This window comes from Eptesicus fuscus, chromosome 13 (assembly GCF_027574615.1).
Source record: "Eptesicus fuscus isolate TK198812 chromosome 13, DD_ASM_mEF_20220401, whole genome shotgun sequence".
Classification (NCBI taxonomy): Eukaryota; Metazoa; Chordata; class Mammalia; order Chiroptera; family Vespertilionidae; genus Eptesicus; species Eptesicus fuscus.
Window position 1 is genome coordinate 53,208,494 of NC_072485.1, and position 24,130 is coordinate 53,232,623.

Consider the following 24,130-nt stretch of genomic DNA (forward strand, 5'->3'; position numbering starts at 1 on the left):
AAATATCTAGGTTAGTTAACCTACTTAGCTAACTAGATTTTTTTTAATTCATTCTGGAAAAAAAAAAAAAAGAAGAATCTTGATCAGCATCATCTGTAGGAATCACTGCTCCCAATGTTGCACTTATAGCACAAATGGCCATAATAAATTGGGTATCGGCACCTGAATTAAGTCGAGACACAAAATAAATATCTAACTCAGCCCTTCCCCAGCTCCTATAACATGCTTTTGCCTAAGTGATCCAGATAATTTATTGTATTTTCAAGTCAGGATTAACAGATAATGAATCTGTCCTGGGCATTTGGACAGCTTTAAGTATCAATGGCTATTATATCCATTAGGTTTCTTCACCCAGACTTCCTTCTCTTTTTAGGGAATGGTGCCTGGGCCTTCCCCAATCCAGTTTGCAGCAACTCGTAATGCCTACTTCCATTGATGTAAGAAGTCCAGGAGAGTCTGGCCAAGGGAAGGTAGCTCTCTCATTTAATTTTGGTATTACACCCTTCTCCTCATGACTTTCTGGTGTCTTAGGAACCAAGAGAGCAATTTTATCTGGGACATCACACAGCCCTATGTGGACACACTCTATGTACCATTCAAAGCCAGAAAAGAATACTGGTTCTGTTATAAGCTTTTCTCAAACTTTATCCTGCCATGAATTATAAATTATAGCTTTGAAGTTAACCACAAAATAAATCTATAGCAAAATGTATATCTAAAGCCTAAACCCTGGAAGAATCCAAGATGGTTTTTAAGTACTACTACATTTTTTTAAATAATCACACCTTGTCCTTCTAGCAAATATTTTCTAAAGCATGAATTGAAATTATGCAACATACACAATACATCTCATTCTTTCCTTTGCATTTAAATGTTGGGGGATAAAATAAAATGCATCTAGAAATATTGTGGTTAAGTATAGCTCTTTTTTCCAATAATTGTACTCTTTAAGTTAAGATCTCTAACTCTGGAAATATTTTAAAATTGGAACAAGTTAAATTCCAGACATTCAGGGCAAATAATACTTTAATATGCATTAATATGAAGTCAACAAACCTAACTTGTCATATCAACGCAGTCTTGCTACATATGTTAAAAACAACTCTGTATTATCAAATGATATACACTATTGGTGAATTTTGTAGCAAACAATTAAAAAAGTTTAAGTTTCTAAAAATTACAGAGTTCATTATTATAACAAAGAGAAAAAGAATTTAGTACATACCTACTCCTGCAGAGAATTTAGAAATAAACAAGCAACATATTATGATGGCCAAAGAGGTAAGAATCAACTCACAGGAATTAACACACAACTTGAAGCAAGCTAATTCTTTGAAAACTAAAAAAGTTTAGGCTGAAGAAGACATTTCTAAAATAAAAGTAGACACTTTGGTCCTGAGGGCAGCACAACAGTAAGAAGACAGAGAAAAAAATGCCAAAGCAAATCACCGTCTGTTGTAGAAAATCACAATCTGTTTAGTAAAATGAATCCTCAGAACAGCCAATGACCATAGATTATTCCATTCCTCTGTTTGCTCATTCATTCATTCAGCAAGTAGTTAGAGATTGCACTGAACAATAAGAACACAAAATGTTTCTTAAAATAAATAAAATCCATGCTGTCCCAAAGGGTAAAAGATCCCTCCTTTCTAGAAACATCAATGATGAGAGAGAATCACTAATCAGCTGCCTCCTGGAAATCGAGCCCACAACCCAGGCATGTACCCTGATCAGAAATCAAACCACGACCTCCTGCCTCACAGGTCGGCACTCAATCTCTGAGCCATGCCACCCAGGCAAATGAATGCTGAAAAATTTTATGCTAAGTAAAATAAGCCAATCTGAGAAAGACAAATATCACATGATCTCACTTATTTGTGGAATCTAATGAACAAAATAAACTGACAAACAAAATCAGACCCAAAGCAGGGAGGCAAGGAACAGACTGTCATATCTCGATCTGGGGTTGGGTGGACAAGAAGAGATAAACCAAAGAATTTATATACTTACTAGTGTCCCTGTGCACGGATTCATGCACATTGAAAGGAAATTAATTAGAAGGTGGCTGGTGGGGCAGAACTGGGTGAGTTGGGCCAGACATGCCCTGGAGCCAACCTTCTGTGGTCCCTCCCTGCCTGTTGCACCTCTGGTGGCACCATGGCTCAAAGGGCATCTACGGTTACCGCAGCTCAGCAGTAAACCAGATTCATGGCCAACAGTGCCCCAGCAATAACATAACCCTCTGCTGAAGGCAGAATTGCGTGGCCCCTCGAGGAATCGGGCTCCCTCCTCTCTGTTCACCACTGCCAAGTCACCACAGCTCGACAGCTCCTGTATTGAGCACCTGCCCCCTGGTGATCAGTTGCGCATCATACGTACCAGCCGGTCAGCCAGTCAGCTGGTCAGACAGTCACTTAGCCTTTTATATATATATATATACTAGGGGCCCGGGGCACAAAATTCGTGCACTGGGGAGGGGTCTCTCAGCCCAGCCTGCCCCCTTTCACATACTGGGAGCCCTCATGGGATGTCCTACTGATGGCTTAGGTCTGCTCCCATAGGACCTAAGCCGCAGTCTGGCCTCCCTTTGCGGGAGGGCACTGGGCTGATCAGGGGAAGGCGCCAGCCCCATCACCCCGCTGCTGCAGCCACTGCCAGTCACCGCAGCCGCTAAGGTATTTTCATCAACATGGACTCCAGTCCCTTCACCATGAAAAAATGACAACTTTATTTAGGCTTTAGGCGTGGGAAGCGGGCACCCCCACACCCCTCCGATCACAGGCTCAGCCCCTTCCCCTCCGATGGACGGCTGGGAGTGACCTGGGTGCCAAGGAGGTTCCCGGGACCCAGGTATGTATGCAAATTAACTGCCATCTTTGTTGGGTTAATTTGCATACTCACTCTGATTGGCTGTGGGTGTAGCAGAAGTATGGTCAATTTACATGTTTCTCTATTATTAGGTAAGATATGCATGAAATTCGTGCAAGAGTAGGCCTTCTTTCCCCCAGCTGCCGGCACCGGCTTCCCTCTGGCACCTAGGACCCGGGCTTTCCTCTGGCCACCAGCAGACACCTGGGACCCACGCTTCCCTCGCAGACCTGGCTTCATCCGGAAGGACAGAAGGATGTCCAGAAGGACATCCAGTCTAATTAGCATATTACACTTTTATTATTATAGATAGATATGCATAGCCCATGGACACGGGCAATAGGGTAGTAAAGAACTGGGGGATGGGGAGGAGCTATAAGGAGGGAGGTAAAGGGGGGGAAATAGGAGATATCTGTAATACTAGTGAAAATAAAAACTATATTTTAAAAAATAATAAAATAATTTTGTATGCCTAAAATTAATACAATTTTATACGTCAATTATAACTCAATTAAAAATTTTTAAAAACAATTAAATAACCATGTCCTTTCCCCTCAAGGATTTTTTAATCAATAATCTAACCTGGGCCACAAACTATAACATGTGACCATGGTGATGACATGCTTCTGACTATCTGATCAACAAATTTTTGCACATCCTTAGTTTACTAAATAAAAAGTGCATTGCTACAAACACTTCAATATAAAAATGCACAAAGAATATAAAGAGGAAATGTACAAATGAAATACAAACATCCAATAATATAAAATATGTACACTCTCCCTAATAATCAAAGAAATGTAAATAAAATATTTTCACCTACAATATTGGCAAAATATTTTTAAACTGGTCAAAAACTAGTATTGGTGAAAGTCTGAAAAATAAACACATTCATGTACTATTGATGAGATTATAAATTAGGTACAACTTCACTGAATGGTAATTTGACAAAAAGTGTCAAAAATTTTTAATGTCGATCTCCTTCAAAGAGTATATTATGCTCTTCCAAAAATATATTATGGCCATAATTTTATATCAATAAATATACTGTTGAATAAAAAACCAACATGCATAATAAGAACCAATTTATAGAAAATTAAATGTGTATACACACACCCCTGTTTCACAAAGTAAAATACAATTTAACAAAAATGTTAACATTGAGTGAGATATAAGCTTATTTTTACTTTCTTATCCTTATGAGTTGGTGTTATTGAGATTTTTAAATACTTAACATGTCTAATTTGTCCCAAAACAGTAAAACTATTTCTAAAATTCAGTATATCACTTATACATTAAAAAGTAGTCACCTAAATCCTGGCTAACTTGCTATTAATCTGGCAGCAAAAGTCAAATATTAACTTACAAAGAGAAAAACCTCTGAATTACAAAGCAACTTCAAACAAGAATCCTGACCTCAAATGAAGAACCCATAAACATTTTCACAAAAGCATGTCCGACTCTCCCCAAAATAGGTACTAGATCAAAGGTAAACAGCAAATAAAAACACTGCCACCTCCCTGTATAATTAAGCTTTAAAAGCTTTCAAGCTAAATTTTTAAATCCTGCTTAAAGCTGTCTCTAAGCCACACCCATTTCTTTTTTTATCCCTATCCCCCCCCCTTTTTTTTTTAATTTGCTTTGGCAAGAAGTTTCAAGCACCAAATGGGTAATTGAATTCATTTCTTTAGAATTTGAATTATTTAAAAATGAGATATGAAAGGAACTGATACCAAGCGAATGCCAAATTTGTTTTTAAAATGCAATTACTAATAATTAAGAACATCAGAATGGTGAATGGAAAAATTCAGGTTTAGTTATTGATATTGATATCTTGTAGGGCAAAAGTAAGAGTATTTCTGAGGTGTCAAGGAAGATAACAAGATGTTACCTAGTCTAACACTTTGTTTTCCTGGAACAAACACCTATTTCCTCAAAAAAAGAAATTTCTCCTATTCTTAAAGATCTCCAAAGATAGTTATTATTAAAGCCTACTCATACTAGCCTATTTATTTATTCTATGCTGTTCAACCTACATCTTCAATATGATTTCAGTATTGAGGACCACCATTTAGAAGGGACATTGACAAGTATGCAGAAGAGATTGGCTAAGAAATCTTATGGGAACCATTAGAAAGGTTTCAAGTTCTAGAAACAGTGTATTGAAATAAACTGTAGAGATCATCAAACTCTTTGGTCTCTGGATTCCATGACATTTCTAAAAATTAAGAGAGTCCCAGAAAGCTATGCTTCCGTTTATCAATATCTTATATAATAAAAGCCTAATATGCAAATTGTCCCCTCGGGCAGTCGTTCAACCAGGAGTTTGACCTCTCCCTATGACATGTGCTGACCACCAGGGGGCGGTGTGGAACATGGCAGGCGTTGGCAACACGCTGCTGGCCCAGACGGGCCCAGACGAGAAGGGGATCATGGCGGGATGGTGGAGCACATGAGCAGGCGGTGCCAGGCCAAGGCAGGTGTGAGCAAGGGCCCCAATCGCCCCCCCCCCAATCAACCCTGTAGACAGCGACCATTGGCGCAGCGGTGAGGAGCGGGGCCGCCATCTGGCTCCCAGGTGCTGAGGGAGCAGGAAAGGGGGTCTGGCCCTGATCAATTGCCCCACAGGCGGGATGGTGGAGCAGGTGAGGGGGCGGTTCCAGGCCAAGGCGGAGTGCCAGGCAGAGCTGCAAGGCTGGGGGCGAGAGCTGGGGCCCAATCTCCACAGGCCACCTTGAGGGACCCCTCCTGTGCACGAATTTGTGCTCCAGGCCTCTAGTTTATTATATTAAAAACTAAAGCTAAGAAAACATTTGTTATTTATTCATTTAAAGCAAAACATATAATTAAATAGTAATTATTTACATGGTAACATAAATAACATACTTTTAAAATAGTATAAGCACATTTTCCAAAACAAAGTATTTGAATATAGGTATTATTTTGGATTTTTGCAAATCTCTTAAATGCTTGGTTTAATAAAAGACAGCCGGATTCTCATAGGTGTTACTGCATTCCATCTGTGTGATATGTTGACTTGATGGAAATATGTGAAAAATATCCATCTTCACACAGATATGAAGTTGGAATGAGGCAGAGTGTTTTAATAGCCTTTCTGGTGGGGGCTTGCCCAGGGTGAGAATGGCTGGGGGCGGGGGAGGTCAATCGGGGAAAAAGGAGACATATGTAAAACTTTAGACAATAAAAAAAATAAAAGCCTTTCCACATGATAGTTGCTACTCTTCTTTGATCTATATCAAAATTTGACAGGTAATAGTTTCTAAAAGGTTAATTACAGTATGTAATCTGAAACCTGAATATCAATGAACTTTTTGTATTCTGTTACTTTAAAACACACTGTTCTCTAAATGCATCTTTTACCCATGCATAATTTTGTAACATGCATTGGTTCATTAGGGAAATATCGGTTCACTGTGTTTTGCAGATCTTTAAAAGGTTGACATATTTCATTATTCAGTATTTTTTAAAATCAAATTTGTTAATATCACTACCAATCTTATCAGAAAAGCTTTTAAGTATTGGGAAGCCATCAACCTCATAGTGGTAGATACAAGTTTTCCAAACAACTAATTTTCTTTTGAAAGCTCAAATTTTATTAATGACAACAAACAATATCAGTTGCTTTTCTTACAATGGCACAGACACTTTGCTCATTTTTTAGAATGTGTCTGCCAAGCATCCAAGTCTGAATAACCATTGTGTGTCTGTTAGTCGCTCTTTCAAGTAAAAATGATGTTCTATGAAAAAAAAAAAAGGGCAGTTCAGCTTGCAACTCAATCACACAAGTGATTTTCCTCAAAATAACCATTGTACTAGGTAGGGTATGCAGCATGAGTGCTTTATGTATACTTCCGATTTTATCACGGAGTATTAAAAGATGTACTTACGGGTCAAGAATGAATAAAATCAGTTACTTTACTGTTTCATCTGCACCATTATTGAGTGGAACTGGCTTTTTTCCCCTGTGGGTGGTGATGATTTAAAAAACTCAATGATTATTAATAGACTTTGGTGCCACTGCTCTGATTTATGTAAGGCACCATCCGTTTTGCCCAAAATGGCTTTGTATCCTCGGTGTAAATGTCAACACTGCAAAAAAAAAAATATCATGATGGAAATAGTTTTGACTTTTCGGACCCCTTGAAAAGGTCTCAAGGGTCCCCATGTGGTCGATTGACCACATTTTGATAACTGCTTATGTACTCTGGTAATCCATTTTGCAGCTCAGGAAACTATCTAGTTTAATATTATTTTCAAGCCAGCAAGAAGAGGTAATATCTAGCATAGTGAGTATAATATGGTAAATACTGATTAAAAGTTTTCTCTTTTCTTCTTTCCAAAAGAAAGAATAATACTAGTGGGTAGGGACTATAAGATGATGGAGTTTAGCTCAGTCCAGACAAATCTTTAAAAGCAATGGAATAATTTGCCTCACAAAATAGAGACCTATTGCTGGAGTTGTCAATGTTAAGGCTAGTGACACTTTGCCAGGGATGTTGTAGAAAGAATTCTTACACTGAGTTGAAAATTGTATCAAAACTTAGTTGCTTATGTAATCACCTAGACAGCTTTTATAAAATTCAAATCTCTGGACCCTACGCCCAAACCTGCTGAACCATATCTCCTTGAGTGGGCCAGGAGTTAACATGTTTTAAAAGCTCCACAGATGATCATTAAAGCTGGCCCAGCTGTAGATGGTATTCAAGAACTGATACACCCATTCCCTCTAAAGTCCCTACCAACTCTAGGATTCTACAATTTTATATTTTATCAACACCCAGTGGGAAGTATACCCTGACACCTTAATGTAACACAGCTTAAGCCTTTTTTTAACACATTACAGATGGTCAGGATCAAGGTATTTCTGGGTCAGAAAAGAAAGAATTAATGTTGCATCTCTTAGGTCTGCCAATTCACCTCTGCCCACATGTGTAGCAGAATGGTAAATCAGAGATAGAATTGCCTAAATTAGACAAATTTTCACAACTGCCAGAACTTTTGGGCTCTCCTGAAAAAACAATTCAAGAAGATCTGTCAGTGGCCCAGCCGGGGAGGTTCAGTGGTTGAGCATTCATTTATGAATCAGGAGGTCATGGGTTCAATTCCCGGTCAGGGCACATGCCCAGGGTTGTGGGCTGGATCCCCAGTAGGGGGCGTGCAGGAGGCAGCCGATTAATGATTCTATCTCATCATTAATGTTTCTATCTCTCTCTCCCTCCCTCTCTGAAATAAATAAAAATATATTTAATAACTTTTAAAAAATATATTGGTCAGTAAATAAGGATGGTCAGTACAAAAATTGTGTCTACATTTATTTTTTTTAATATATATTTTATTGATTTTTTACAGAGAGGAAGGGAGAGGGGATAGAGAGCTAGAAACATCGACGAGAGAGAAACATCGATCAGTTGCCTCCTGCACACCTCCTACTGGGGATGTGCCCGAAACCAAGGTACATGCCCTTGACCGGAATCGAACCCGGGACCTTTCAGTCCGCAGGCCGACGCTCTATCCACTGAGCCAAACCGGTTTCGGCTCTACATTTAAAATAAATGAGATTATTTAGAAAATAGCATGTCTTCCACTTTACAAAGATAGCTTATTGCAATGAACCAAGAACAAACAAATACAGCCCACAAATTTCCAAGACCTATTTACAGAATCACGGTGTTACTAAATCCCCAAAACCTTTGTAGTTGAGGTCTTGACTATGAAAAATTCCATATACTGCTTAACCTTATACTTTATACAATATACAGCAGCAAGGCCACTTGACCAGAATTACACAAAAATTTGGCAGTGAATCAAAAAGAAAATTGAAATTTTGGGGATAACTTTTCACTCAATAAAATTGTTCTCTTTTATCTCTTCTGTCATGTCTTCTCTTTTCTTAGCAAAATATATTTCTGTGAAATAACACCTATTATTATTAGTTTTTTTAATATACCTTTTTTTTTTTTTTTGCAGCCTGTCTGATTTCAGACATAAATGGTATCAGTTTAATAACAACAGTCAAAGAAGGTCTTGTGTAAGTAGGACTGGAAAAAAATAGTGATTATCAAAACACAATCTTCGGATTCCCTATTTCAGAACTACCTGAGGTGCTTATTAAAATAATTTTTTAAAAGATTGCTGGGTCCCACCCAGACCTATTGATTGCCATATTCTGAAAATATGGCCTATTTTAAAGCATAGTCCCTAGGTAATTCCTATGCACACTAAAATTCAATAACCGCTGGGTCAAAGGGCAACTGTGTTAAAGGTGGGTAAGCTCACAAAAACTTTTGTCCAAATATGAAAGTTTTATAACTCTATAAAGTGTTAATCTTACTGAAAAAATTCTGAATAATTTTGCAGGTCCTATTTTTTAAAAAATAAAATATTTTCTTACATGTTAAGGAAGAATTAGAAACTAGACATGGAATTTAACTTAAAAAAATTAAGTCTTAGTTATTTCAGGATGTTGAGTGTTTGGTGTTGCTTTTGTTTTTTAATTTGAGACCAATACAAGCAATTCAGCAGCAATTCAATTAACATTTCTGAGAGCCCACAGGATGCATAGCATGAATTGGGATCTCTGGGGATACAGAACAATACCAGTTCTCCAACTACTGACAATTTGGATTCATTGTAAGATAAATATTATAGTCAGAATAGTCTCAACATTTGCAGTGCATTATCATACTCAGCAAGAGGAGAGGATTCCATCCCTGCTGAGTTCTCTCTCCTTAAGTCCTGCTCATAAAATAAAGTGGCAGAACATTTAAAGAGCAATCATTTAACAAAAGCTCACAGATAAGTACTGATTTTTTAAACCCATAAATTTTTAAAATCAGTCTACTATTTTTCTGTACGGTAAACTGACAAATGTAGCAGAGCTGTTTTTTGTACTTGTTCTAGGTATTTAAATCAAGATAAATTTAAAGACATCTAAAGAGGGTCCGTTTTGAAACTCATTTTAAGAAATTCTTTTACCACTCTCAGTACCACTCCCTCTTAACCACAAATAATGACTTCAGTAATGGAGCTCTGTAATTTAAAGTATCAGGCAAATAACACCAAGTAACTCAGATGAGATGACACCGCCTGTTGTGCAAATATGTACTTAGGATGAGATTATAAAAATAACAGCTGCATTATCAACTGGGTTCAGACCAGAATAATTTATGTGAATGCAGAGTCAACATGGTTGAACTTGGCTACATAGCATGTGTAGCACTATATACTTTTTAAGCACTTCTCCATTTGTGACAAAAATTCAAAGGTGAGTGGAGATGCTAAAAGAAGAAGAGAAAAACAAAGATTTAGTGACTACGGGCCAATTATTTAAGAGTCCTGGCTCCACGCTTAAATCATAGTTAATCATCACTTCCTGAATGTTTGCTCTGTGCCAGGCACTGTGTTAAGCACTGGATAAATAAAAATGAATGAAGTAGAATTGGTAACTTTAAGGAGTTCACAGCCTAAGAAAGGAGACAAATAAGTGCAATTTTCTGCAAAATATGTTAGGTGAAGAAAACAAATTATAAAACTATATAACCTCATTTTCTGAAATAAAAAATATGCATAAAAATGCATTTACTTCCCAAGGGTTTTGTAAGGATTAGAGATATGAAAGTGCTTCCTAGATGGGCAATGCCTTGCATAAACGTAATTCACTTTTTGCTTTTTACCTGAGAAGACTTTGTTTAAATGTACCCACGTCACAATTTACACAGATGACATGGAACCTAATGTAACCACCAACTTTTTATTAATCCTCACTCAAGGATATTTTTCCATTGATTTTTAGATAGAGTGGGGGTGTGTGGGGGAGAGAGAGAGAGAGAAGAGAAAGAGAGAGAGAAGCATCTATGTGAGAGAGACACATTGATTGGTTGTCTCCCACACTCGCCCCAACCAGGGCCAGGGATCGAGCCAGCAACCAAAGTACATGACCTTGACCAGAATCGAACTTGGGACCCTTCAGTCCGCTGGCTGGTGCTCTATCCATTGAGCAAAACCGCCTAGGGCAACCACCCACTTTTTAAAGAAGAATGTCTTACGGTTACATGACCTAGAGCTTTGACCTTGGCAATGCTACCCATTATCACACTCAGTAACTACACACTCCATATCCACAGAGAGATCATCATACACTATGGATTAGTTCTTCCTGGACTTAATGAGGTCCTGTGCCCGCTCTCAAAAGCACAGAAACAAATTAAGAGAATTTGTATAGAGATCCTGCTTATCCTGTGGAGAAGTATATAGTCTCCACAACAAGTTAAAGATCTCACTGGAAAGCCCACATATGATCTGGCCTGGCATTTCTGAGATGGCTTCAGTTCCTAAGGGAAAACATCAGGGATAGCAGGATGAGATGCTTCCACATTTGCAGAGAAGGAAACAGACACATAACTCACTTAGGACCAATGACAAATTAGTGACAGAGCTTTCATTATAAGTCAGAGTTTCCAGTTACTAAGCTTATGTCCAGTCTATGAGGTACATAAATGTCTCCCATTACTTCATCTGTAAAAATGGGATACCTGGCATTCACTCCTCTTGTAATATGTCAGTTTTGCTACTTTGCTTTCCCACTTAACTCATTTGACAAAAGACACTTTGTAAAATGGAAAGGGGTTAAATTCCTGGATTTTTAAATACATTTCTCCAGTGTCAGCGCTTTCCTATCTCATCCAACTCTAATCAACCACCAATTCCTATATCTTCTTGTCCTGGAATTTTCGTAATTTCACCTTCTTTTTCTGATCCACAACGAGATTGATGTGTGTGTGTGTGTGTGTGTGTGTGTGTGTGTGTGTGTGTGTGTGTGTGTAGATATACATAGAAAAAATACCCTGCCACATACTACATAATTCTCATTTCCCTACATCAGCGAGTTTCAACTGGTTGCTGCAAGAATTTTTTTAAGCATGCAATGACTATTTAGTCAGGAGCACTGACCTCTTTTCCCTTAGATTATCAAATAAAAAAATGACAACAGCCAACAACACAATAGCCATTAGGTGTAAATGCCCTGCCTTGAACCATAAATATATAGGGCATATAATAAAGTTGCATCTTTTTGGTCACGTCACATAATAAGGTTACATCTAATAGATTAATTCTTGGTACCAGAAATCTTTATATTTAAGTATAGACACCTGATTTCTTAAAAACTCACTCTGGAGCAAAAAGGCTAGGTAATTACTATTATTTTTGTAAGTCAATCAAAGTTATACCTAATTTTTTTATTTATCTTTATTGTTGAAAGTATTACAGATGTCCCCTTTGTTGGTTTGTTTTTTCGAATTAAAGCCCCCTCCACCCTGCACCCACCCCTCCCAGGCCTTCAACACTCTACTGTCTGTGTCCATGGGTTATGTATATATGCATATAAATTCCCCAGTTAATCCCTCCCCACCCACCCATTCATCCCTGTCTTCCCTCTGAAGTTTGACATCTGTTCCATGTTTCTATGTCACTGGATCTATTTTATTCATCAGTTTGTTTTGTTCATTAGATTCCATATATGAGTGAGATCATGTGATACTTATCTTTCTCTGACTGGCTTATTTCACTTAGCATAATACTCTCCAGGTCCATTCATGCTGTTGCATATGGTTAGAGTTCTTATACCTATTTTTTGTCAGATCAGCAAAAAAACAATGTTGTTTTTTTTATGTGCAATAGAATTTTAGTAATTAGTTTGTGTGTGACATGAGATGAAAAGGGTGAAAATCACTGCCCTACAGTACTGCTCCTATGCCAGCACTGGGACAAACACCACTGCCTTTTTAATGTGAAGTGATGAAAGAAATGCGAAGAGCTCTCCAATACTCAAATCCAAGCCCTAAATTTTACCCCCATCAATTCTGTTTCTTCACCATTAAAAAATAAAAAGAGTACACATTATGAAGCAAATTCTGTACACTTACCACTATTCAATTGATATTTACTTTCTCATTAAATCCTCATAATTATTCTGTGACAGTATTCTCATTTTATAACTGGAAAAAAAAATTTAAAGCCTGAAACTTAATGGGATTAAACAATCACAAAGATAGTAAGTGACAGGGTTGGCACTCAAATTCACAGTCTCTGGTTTCAAAGATACTTTCCATTTTTCATTTAAGTAGCATTCCTTAATAATTCAGATCCTAGCCTTTTCAAAACCTATTGGTTCTGATGTGAAAAGAACTCCTTTTAAAAGACTCTAAATCCTACCATTTCTGTACACTGATCCCACCCCTTCCCTTCAACCACCATAGGTCTCTGGGACAGACACTATGCCAAGTCCACACACCAACCTATAATTCAGAGCCTCCTTCTTGTATCTTCTACCTCAGAGTAGCTTCCCAGAATAATTTTGCTGGACAGAGGAGTCTTTCTTCCAAAAAATGAAAATATTTACCAAGTAGCTCACATATACAATATGGAAACTTACAAAACCTAAAGAGAATTATTGTAAGGTCAAAAATGTTACTTTGCACATTAAATAGATCATTTAAATTTGAGGTGATTTCAAAAAATCAAATATACAAGTTTAATTTCTTTCCAAGAATAAAATTATCTTAATAACTTTTAGGTCTAACAAGTTTAATATATAAATATTACAGAAGTATAAAAATAAAAACAGTAATTAGCTCAAGAATAAGAGGCAGATCAATGAAGAACAGAAAACCTAGAAAGAGATCAGTGGTCGGCAAACCCATTAGTCAACAGAGCCAAATATCAACAGTACAACGATTGAAATTTCTTTTGAGAGCCAAATTTTTTAAACTTAAACTTCTTCTAACACCACTTCTTCAAAATAGACTCGCCCAGGCCATGGTATTTTGTGGAAGAGCCACACTCAAGGGGCCAAAGAGCCGCATGTGGCTCGCGAGCCGCAGTTTGCCAACCATGGAAATGGATGACAGTTTACAGAAAAACTTAGTCTGTGATATATAATAGTTCAAGAAAATAGGAAATATGAACTATTCAATAACTCATGTTGGGAATGGGTAGATATTTGGAAAAAGTAACAGTAAATCCCTACCTCACACTTTTCACTAAAATAAATTCCAGTTGTATTTTAAGAGCTCCAACAAATCATTAAGAAAAAAATAGAAAAATAGGTCACAAAAATAAATGGAATATTTACAAATGAGAAAATTATAAAAGCAAATAAGCTTTAAAATGTGTTCAGTATCACAAGTTTAAAATGTTAATGCAACAATTCATAATTCTATAAAGGATAACATTTTCAATAAAATTTAAAACATTCTTTCTGGACAGCAATTTGACAATTCTGTATCCCACATATCACTTATGAAAAAAATTCAAAAACATAAAAAAGTATAAGCAAAAAGTGCTCTTTCACATACCTACAAATTTTAAATGTACATACATATCCTTTGATACAAAAATTCTCCTATTTTATCCTAAGCAAATTATTGGACAAGTGGGTAAAGGTCATATGTATAAAAATGTTCAATGAAGTATTGTTCATAATAGCAAGTTGCTGGAAACAACCAAAGATTCATCGATTTTGGAATATGTTGGGTAAAACCACACTTATCAACAAGAAAGATATCCACAGCCTCTTGTTACACTACACTGCAGTCATTATAATTGTGGAATGTATCCATATTTATCAATAAGAAAGATATCCACAGCCCATAGTTACCAGGGTGGGGGCTAACAAGGTATATGTATTTTCCCATTAATATAAAGACATAAATAATTATATGAGTATGTATGCATATAAACACAAAAAATAATACAGAGCAAAATGTTATTTATGACTCTTGAAATATGTATTTATATACATAGATAGAAAAAGAAAGAATATACAGAAAAAGTTAGTAATGAGTGTTGAGATTATAAATAAAACTATTCCTTTTTTCCTATTCATTTCCTATTGCCTAAATTTTTACATGCATTGGCATTCATTTCTTGTATAATTAGGGGGAAAAGTGGCTTTTATTTTAACATAAATTAAAAATTGGACAAGGTTTAATTAAGATTCAAACACAACTTTTTAAAAAGAACAAATTATAACCTCAATGACATTGAAAAAGATAGATAACCCTAGCTAATATCAGTAAGAATAACAATGCTAAATCTAAAATAGTATGTTAAAATCTACTGTAGTGAAAAAAATGACTATAAACCTTCCCCAGTTAAATAAATTCAGTGTTTGTGAATATATATATTATAAATGCACAAATATGTATGTAAATATTTAAAATCCATAACACTACGGATATGAATGTAATATAGCTATGCTATATATTTATCTACTTATATCATAAATGTAGGGCCTTCATGAAAAGGTTTTGAGAAACTGGCACACTACATTTCCTTACGCTTTGCGGAAGTTATGATAGGGTGATCTATTATTTGGTGATATTTGCATGCTCTTCCTAAAGCAATGTGTTTCAAATTTGGCAAATTTAGTAAAAGCCTTCAAAATGTCCATCACTTTGACCCAGCTCTACTTCTAAGAATCTGTCTTAAGGAAATATTCAAAAACACAAAAATAATTTTTGCACAAATAGATTTATCCCAGAATTATTTAAAAGAGTAAAATCAAAGAGGCAGATAAGTAATAGATCCTATCTATGTAAAACAAGAATAGATATAACTGTGCTTACATAGGCATAAGAAAATTCTAGGAGGGTACCCAAAAAACTCTTCATAGTGGGATAAGATTTTCACTTTACATATTTCCATATTTAAATTTTGAACATGAGCATGATTACTTTTATAATTTAAAATGCAAAAAAGAAGATGAAATGGCAATAACAATAATAATAATTTGAAGCAACCTATACCTAAAATTGAGAACAATTTAAGTAAAATATAGTCCATTCACTAGGCATAATATATTACTAATGGCCCAATGCACAAATTCATGCACATTGAAAGAAAATTAATTGGAAGAAAGATTCATGCAGTAATTACATTACTGCAAAAAATTACATGTCAAAATAGTATATATAATGTAGTATTATAAAATTAAAATACAAAATATTTTTATCTGTATTGAGCATGTGAGAGTCAATGTTTTTGGTTTTTTTTTTCAATGTTTATTTTTAAATTGCCAGTGCACATTATATGTACCGGCCGGTTGGTTAGTTGGACAGTTGAACAGACATACAATCGGTCACTTAGCCTTTTACATATATAGATGTGGTTATTAACATTTTTATTCAGAATACTGCATGATAGCACTCATGTCATAATGTGACACCAAAAAAGGGATAAAATTATATTTGCATACTTTCTCTATATATATAAAACTCTAATATGCAAATAGACCGAACAGCGGAACAGCTGAACAACCAAACAACCAGTCACTATGACCTGCCCTGACCACCAGGGGGTGTGCACAAAACATGGTGGACGTCAGCCATGGCAGGATAGTGGAGCAGGTGAGCAGGGGCACCAGAACAAGGCAGGGCGCCAATCACTGTCATTAGGGTGAGCCTCTGGTGGTAAATGAAAATTCTTTGCCCCCACGCATCACGGTCCCACCTGGCACTCGCACCTGTGCCGTTGCTTGCACCTGCTGCTTGTGCCCGGTGCCCAGCACCCGGCGCTTACCCTGATTGCTTGGTGCCATCAGTGGGTGTGAGTGGCAGCTGCTGGCCCCAATTGCGCCTCAGGGCTTCTCAACCTCCCCCTGCTCCTGAGGGGCGATCGGGGCCAGCAGCTGCGTCTCACACCCACTGACAGCGCTGGCTCCACTCTCACCTGCTGCTGGTGCTGGCCCCAATCACTCCATGCTGTCAGCGGGTGCGAGCAGTGCCGGTGCCGTCAGCGTGTGGAAGTGGCAACAGCGGGAGCGGGGCTGTTAGCTGACAGGGGACAGAGTGCCTTGGTGGCAAGGGCCAGGCAGAGGTGCAGAGGATGGGCTGGGACCCGCCCCTGTGCCCACAGCAGCCTCATGGGTCTCAGCCCTTCCTTCGCATCCCTACCCAGCCCCTGAGCCCAGAGTTCCTTTCAAGGTGCACGAATTTGTGCACTGGGCTCCTAGTAAAAAATAAAAGCCAATTCTTAAGAAATAGTCTGGAACTATAAGCTGTTAACAAAGACTGCCGCAAGGTGTGGGACTAGGGGTAAATTCTGTCTTTTCTTTCTACTTTTTGTATTTTTCTTAATTTCTATAATGCTGAACATTTTTAATTAGAAAAAAAGTTAAGCAGAAAATGTATGATATTCTACTATTTTATGAAGTCCACATTTGCAAATGTCATTATCTCGACCAACACTTTAAAAGTTTTTTCTTAAATATAATTAGCAAGTAAATCTGCTTAATTAATAATATGGATTCTATATCCTATATCTAAAAATAAGGAAAACCAGGCATAATATTATGTGGTAATTTACACTTTTATTTAGAATCCTAGGTAATAGTAATAGCGTGGGGAAATGCTCATGTGGCATATATCCTCTCTAGTGTATAACAGAGTTTAATTTAGATAATAGAATTAGGCAATTTCATTTGAATCAGCAATATTCCTCTGAAAGTATGGAATAAGACAGATTAACTTTTTCCTTAATCAGTAATCTCAGTTACCTATTCTATAACATGCACATAATAAAATTATTCCGCCTCACAGATTTGTTGCTAAGATTAAATGAGATAATATGTGAAAGCAATTAGTACATTCACCTGACATTTAATAAATAGTAGCAATTGTTATTACGACAGGCATGCTTGTCCTTAAATATTTACTTACACTCTCTTCTCTGTGAGGATAAATTCTGTGCAAGTCTAATCAGAATGAAAACAGGATGATTTCTAAATTGCAAATGGAGATGTATGTTTCAAAATCAACTTAAAATTTTTTAAAAATACAAAATTATATCAGGGAAGTTACTTATTTAAACCTTATTCTGCAAATGTACATTTTGAAAAGAATGTGATATTTATCATTGCTATGCCCTAGTAATTGTAAGCACACAGAACCTCAAAATAAAAGAAACTCAGCTGTATTTGTATAACTAGCCTCCTAGAGTAAGAGTTACATTGCACATGAGTTTTTCAACCTTCCTTATTATTTATTCCATTACCTCACTCTAGAACAGCAGGAACCAGAAGACAGTCTAGTATAGTGAGAGAGAATGAAGGCTATGAGACAGATCTAGGTTCAAACCCTGGCTCTGTCAATTATTAGATATGTGACCATTTAATTTCTCTGCATCTCAGTTTCCCCACCTGTAAAATAAAAATATAATCATTACCTACCTCAAAAGATTTTTAGGATGGTTAAATGAGATAATCTATGTAAAATATCTAGCAACATGTTGAGTCCACAAAGTAGTAACTACTAAGTATTCAACAATATTTGGCAATTATTAGCAGGCATCAGCTAAGAAAAAAATTTTTTCTGTAAAAAAAAGATAGTAAATAATTTAAGCTTTGAGGGCCATATGGTCTCTGTTTCATCTATTCTGCCATCATAGGACAAAAGCAGCCATAGACAATATAAATAATTGGACATAGTTGAGTTCTAATAAAATGTTATTTGTAAAAATAGATAGTGAGCCACAGTTGGCCACCTGGACATAGTTTGATAAATCCTGATTTAGTGGGCTCCCCAACTGGAGATCCTCTAAATGACTCTCTATGACCTCCTAGGAATATTCCTTCAATAATCATATTTTCTGAGTCAATGTTTTCATAATATTGAAAAATCACTGCTCCAGATGGATACATAAGAAACTGGTAATAGATATGGCTTTTTTTTTAAATAAATCTTTATTGTTCAGATTATTACAATTTTTCCTCTTTTTTCCCCCCATAGCTCCCCTCCTCCCGGTTCCCACCCCACCCTCTGCCCTTAACCCCCCACCACTGACCTCATCCATAGGTTTATGATTTTTGTCCAGTCTCTTCCCGCAACTCCCACACCCCTTTCCCTCTGAGAATTGTCAGTCCACTCCCTTTCTATGCCCCTGATTCTATTATATTCACCAGTTTATTCTGTTCATCAGATTTTTTATTCACTTGATTTTTAGATTCACTTGATAGATATGTATTTGTTGTTCATAATTTTTATCTTTACCTTTTTCTTCTTCTTCCTCTTCATAAAGAATACCTTTCAGCATTTCATATAATACTGGTTTGGCGGTGATGAACTAACTCCTTTAGCTTTTTCTTATCTGTGAAGCTCTTTATCTGACCTTCAATTCTGAATGATAGCTTTGCTGGGTAGAGTAATCTTGGTTGTAGGTTCTTGCTATTCATCACTTTGAATATTTCTTGCCACTCCCGTCTGGCCTGCATAGTTTCTGTTGAGAAATCAGCTGACAATCATATGAGTACTCCCTTGTAGTTAACTGTTTTTCTCTTGCTGTTTTTAATATTCACTCTTTGTCTTTTGCTCTTGGCATTTTAATTATGATGTGTCTTGGTGTGGTCCTCTTTGGATTCCTTTTGTTTGGGGTTCTGTGCACTTCCTGGACTTGTAAGTCTATTTCTTTCACCAGGTGGGGGAAGTTTTCTGTCATTATTTCTTCAAATAGGTTTTCAGTATCTTGCTCTCTCTCTTCTTCTGGCACCCCCATAATTCGGATGTTGGTATGCTTGAAGTTATCCGAGAGGCTCCTTACACTATCTTCATATTTTTGGATTCTTTTTGCTTTTTACTTTTCCAGTTGGGTGTTTTTTACTTGTTTGTATTTCAAAATCTTTGACTTGATTCTTGCGATCTTCTAGTCTGCTGTTGGATCTCTGTATATTATTCTTTATTTCAGTCAGTGTATGCTTAATTTCTAGTTGTTCCTTTTTCATATCCTCGAGGGTCTTGCTAAATTTATCGGCCTTTTCTAGAAAATTCTTGAAAAACCTTATAACTGTAGTTTTGAACTCTATATCCAGTCATTTGCTTTCCTCCATTTCTTTCATTTGTGATCTGTTTCTTTGTCTCCGCATTTTGGCTGCTTCCCTGAGTTGATAGAGTGGCTTTGTGTGCTAGGTGTCCTATAGGACCCAGTGGCTCAGTCTTTCCAGTTACCTGAGGTGGACACTCTTGGTGCACCCCTTTGTGGACTGTGTGCACAGTCTTGTTGTAGTTAAGCCTTGATTGTTGTTGGTATCACTGGGAGGAATTGACCTCCAGGCCAATTGGCTGTGAGGATCAGCTGTGTCTACACTGGGAGAACTTCTGTGCTCGAGACACCCTTATGAGACAAGACTTGCAAAAGCCTCTGTGCTCAGCTTGAATGGGGCCGAGTCTCAGGGCAGAGGAGACAATAATGCCTTCTCGTCAGCCCTGCCCTAAGAGGCCCCTGGTCTCAGTGTCCCACAGTAATCACTGCAAGCATCTCTGAGAGAAAGCCGCCCTCGAGTTTTGCCCGCTGCCAGACAGTCCAGTTTCTCCCCGAATGAGTCTGGGTCCCCAAAGTCTCACCCAGAACTGGAATTCAGAGCCATCAGGAGCTTTTGTCTCCCTCTGGATTGAGAAAGCCTGCCGCGTACTCAGTTGCCAGCCCTCTCCACGCGCCTTGGTACCTATGCCTTCTGCAGTTCCTCTGAGTCTCAGTGTGCTTTTCTCTTTCCTTCTAGTTGTAGAATTTTCACTCAGCCAGCCTTCCTGTGGTTCTGGATGATATCCGTTTTGTCTTTTAGTTGTAGTTTTGAAATTGTTGTGCGAGGCAGCAGTTTAGGTGTTTACCCATGCTGCCATCTTGGTTTCTCCCCCTAGACATGGCTTTTAGGGAGGGAACCTGAGAAACTGAGGAACTTGCAGGAAATAAGTATGTTATCCTATGCACAGTTAGTATATTAGCCACAAACATCTTTTATATTCCTAGGAGTAAGTAAAACTAACTAAATCTAAAAATGAAGTTTTGGGATTTATTATCCTGGTATGATGATTTCAGCATAATACAAGCACCTTTAAGATGACACACTGTTTTTCAAGTATACTACAAAGTATTGTTAGACAAAACAAAGATGAAAGGTATTTTAGTCTTGTGCTAATAAATACCAGAGTAAACACTATAGAACAAAATCATATAAATGACAGGAGAACAAGTCATGACTATGCCCAGACAGGTCCACTAAATATATACTCCCTCTTTTTTAAAATTTTTAAGATTTTTAAATTTTATTTTAACTAGGCATCCTTGAGCAATAAACAATTCTTTCTTCCAGCTGACACTGCCCACTTTCTGGCATACATACTCTTTTGGAATGCACTGAATATTTAACCATTTATGCAAAAGTAAAATAGGTTGAATCAAGCAGATCATTCACTTCAACTTAACTCCTTTTTCTTTAAACACAATTCAAGGAACATGGCAACACCCTTGATCATTTTAACAGGACATTTCATTTTAATACTCTTGAAGCTAATTTTATTGTGGCTTTTGTGAATGTCTCTTTCGTTTCAGTTCATCGCATACCTGTCATCTGAATAGACACTTCTCCAAAGAAGACATACAGATGGCCAACAGACATATAAAACATCACTAATCATCAGAGAAATGCAAATTAAAACCATAATGAAATATCACTTCACAAGTTTTAGAATAGCTATCATCAATAAAGCAACCAAAATAGTATGGAGTTACCTCAAAAAATTAAAAATGGAACTGCCTTATGACCCAGCAATTCCACTTCTGGGAATAAATCCAAAGAAACCAGAAACACTAATTTGAAAGAATATATGCACCCCTATGTTCATTGCAGCATTATTTACAACTACAGGCACAGCTCACGAAATTCGTGTGTGAGTACAGTCCCAAGGCTTGGCCTGTGATCAGGGCCATCTTCCCCAGCTGCCCGCAGCTGGCCCTGCCCCCCGCCGCCACCCTCCCCCAGTTCCCCATTCACCATCAGGTGATCGGTGCCTGATGGCCAGGGAAAGGGACCGAGAGGTTGGCTGTTTCCTGCCCGCTCACCGGCCCTGCCCCTGCCTCGGGTGGCCATCAGGTGATCAGAGCCTGCCGGCTGGGGAAAGGGACCAAGAGGTGATCAGTGCACCTCATAGTGACTGGTCCAGTGGTCATTCTGGTTGTTCTGCCATTAGGGTCAATTTGCATATTATCCTTTTATTATATAGGATTATGTAAGATAGCCAAGATTTGGAAGCAGCAGAAGTGCCCATCAGTAGATGAATAGATAAAAAAGCTGTGGTACATTTACACAATGGAATACAACTCAGCTATAAAAAAGGAGGAAGTTTTACCCTTCTCAACAGCATTTGTGGACCTAGAAATTTCATGCTAAGTGAAATAAGCCCATCAGAGAAAGACAAGTACTATATGATTTCACTTACATGTAGAATCTAATGAACAAAATAAACAAGCAAAATAGAAACAGACTCATAGATACAGAGCAAAAAAGATAAAGGGATTAAGCAAAAAAAAAAAAACAAACAACACCTCATAGACAAAGAGAATGGTATAGTGATTACCAGAGGGAAGGGAGGTCAGGGAGGTAGAAGAGGATAAAGGGAGGATAAATGGTGATGGAAAAGACTTGACTTTGGGTGGTAAACACACAATAAAATATACAGATGATGTATTATAGAATTGTACACTTGAAACCTATATAATTTTATTAACCAATGTTATCCCAATAAACTCAATAAAAATTTTTTTTTAATTTCATACCCACCTAATTCATGTATCTATGGACCTCATCTTATATACAATCATGGAGAGTCGGATAAATTTACCAATCTCATGTCACATAGGAACAGAGATGAATGACATTTGAGAAAGGAAAATGTTGCCATTCTTAAAATTAGAAGCTATTAATTCACAAATTAGTAAATTAAAAGCATGGTTCTAACTCATTTGTTCGGACTTTAAAGACTATAAGCTCCTGAATTCACATTTAAACCTACAGGTAGTTACTTAGTTACTTGTTACTTCAAATCAACAAAAATCTATTATTCTGAACTAATTGAAATCAATACCTTTATCTTAAACATATGTACAACTGAATTGTTTCCCTTCAACATATAAGCACCTGTTCCTAGCCTACATAAACAGTGCAACTCTTTTTTTTTAAATATATTTTTATTGATATCAAAAAGGAAGGGAGAGGGAGATAGAAACATCAATGATGAGAATCATCGATTACTGTCTCCTGCATGCCTCATACTGGGGACTGAGCCCAGAACCCGAGCATGTGTCCTGACCTAGAATCCAAGCGTGACCTCCTGCTTCATAGGTTGACACTCAACCACTGAGCAACACCAGCTGGGCAGGCAACTCTTAAATTGTTTCAATATGCATTTCTTCAGATTGTAAATCTCTTAAGGGTAAAACCTGTATTTTCCCTTTCCTTTTATAAATTTATATAGTACCTTAGTACAGAGCCTTCAATACATTTTTATAGCACATTTTTATTTTTTAATTTAATTTAATGTTTTCCATCACCTTTTATCCCCTCTATGCCCTCTATCACCTCCACCCACCTTCTTCTCCCCCCTATACCACATTTTTAGAGCAAAGAACAATTTAATTAACCTACTTGGAGAAAAATATTTTGATAATGTATTAATTTACTAGTCAAAGGCCATTTTAATAAGAACTCATCTTTTTATGGTATATTATTATTATTAACACCCTGCTTCATGTTTCCAATAAGATACCCTTGAAGGGTAGGTTCTTCTGAAGTTATGTGTTGCCACAATTGTTACAAGTTTCTATGTCTTGGAGACTGGAGACTAGTACCACCATTGCCTTGGGTTTGAGGTCCATTACAGAGACATTTCCGATGTAGCAATTAATTTTAATCCTCCATTTTTCAATGTAGATAAATTGACCAAGAGTTTAGGGACAGTAACCAATCCTTCTTGCAGACTAACTAAAGGCAATATAACAAAACCTAGAAAAACATTTTATCTCAGTTAAGATTCTGATTCTGTTGAATAAAACATAAGTTAACAATTTGAGATGACTGTCCAGGCAAAGGGGGAAAAAATAGTAAGAGGAAAAAATTAAGTATCCACAGAAACATATACAAACATGTTTCTTTAATAATTATAACACAAGAGCTTCATTCAGAATGATAGCTTCCTACTACATGGAAGTTTACAAGCAACCTAAACGCTGTCCTCGAAACTAATAGTATTTTTTTACCTTAAAATATTATTGTCTATGCCCTAGCTCAGTGGTTCTCAACCTTTCTAATGCCGTGACCCTTTAATACAGTTCCTCATGTTGTGGTGACCCCCAACCATAAAATTATTTTTGTTGCTACTTCATAACTGTAATTTTGCTACTGTTAATGAATCGTAAT

The 24,130-nt window shown here is 37.0% G+C and overlaps 1 protein-coding gene across 1 annotated transcript in view; it reads right to left on the reverse strand.

The window, feature by feature from the left end:
- The window catches only part of SOX6 (SRY-box transcription factor 6), a 557,752-nt gene that overhangs the window by 464,167 nt on the left and 69,455 nt on the right, over positions 1 to 24,130 (reverse strand). The gene's annotated exons all lie outside the window — the stretch shown is intronic.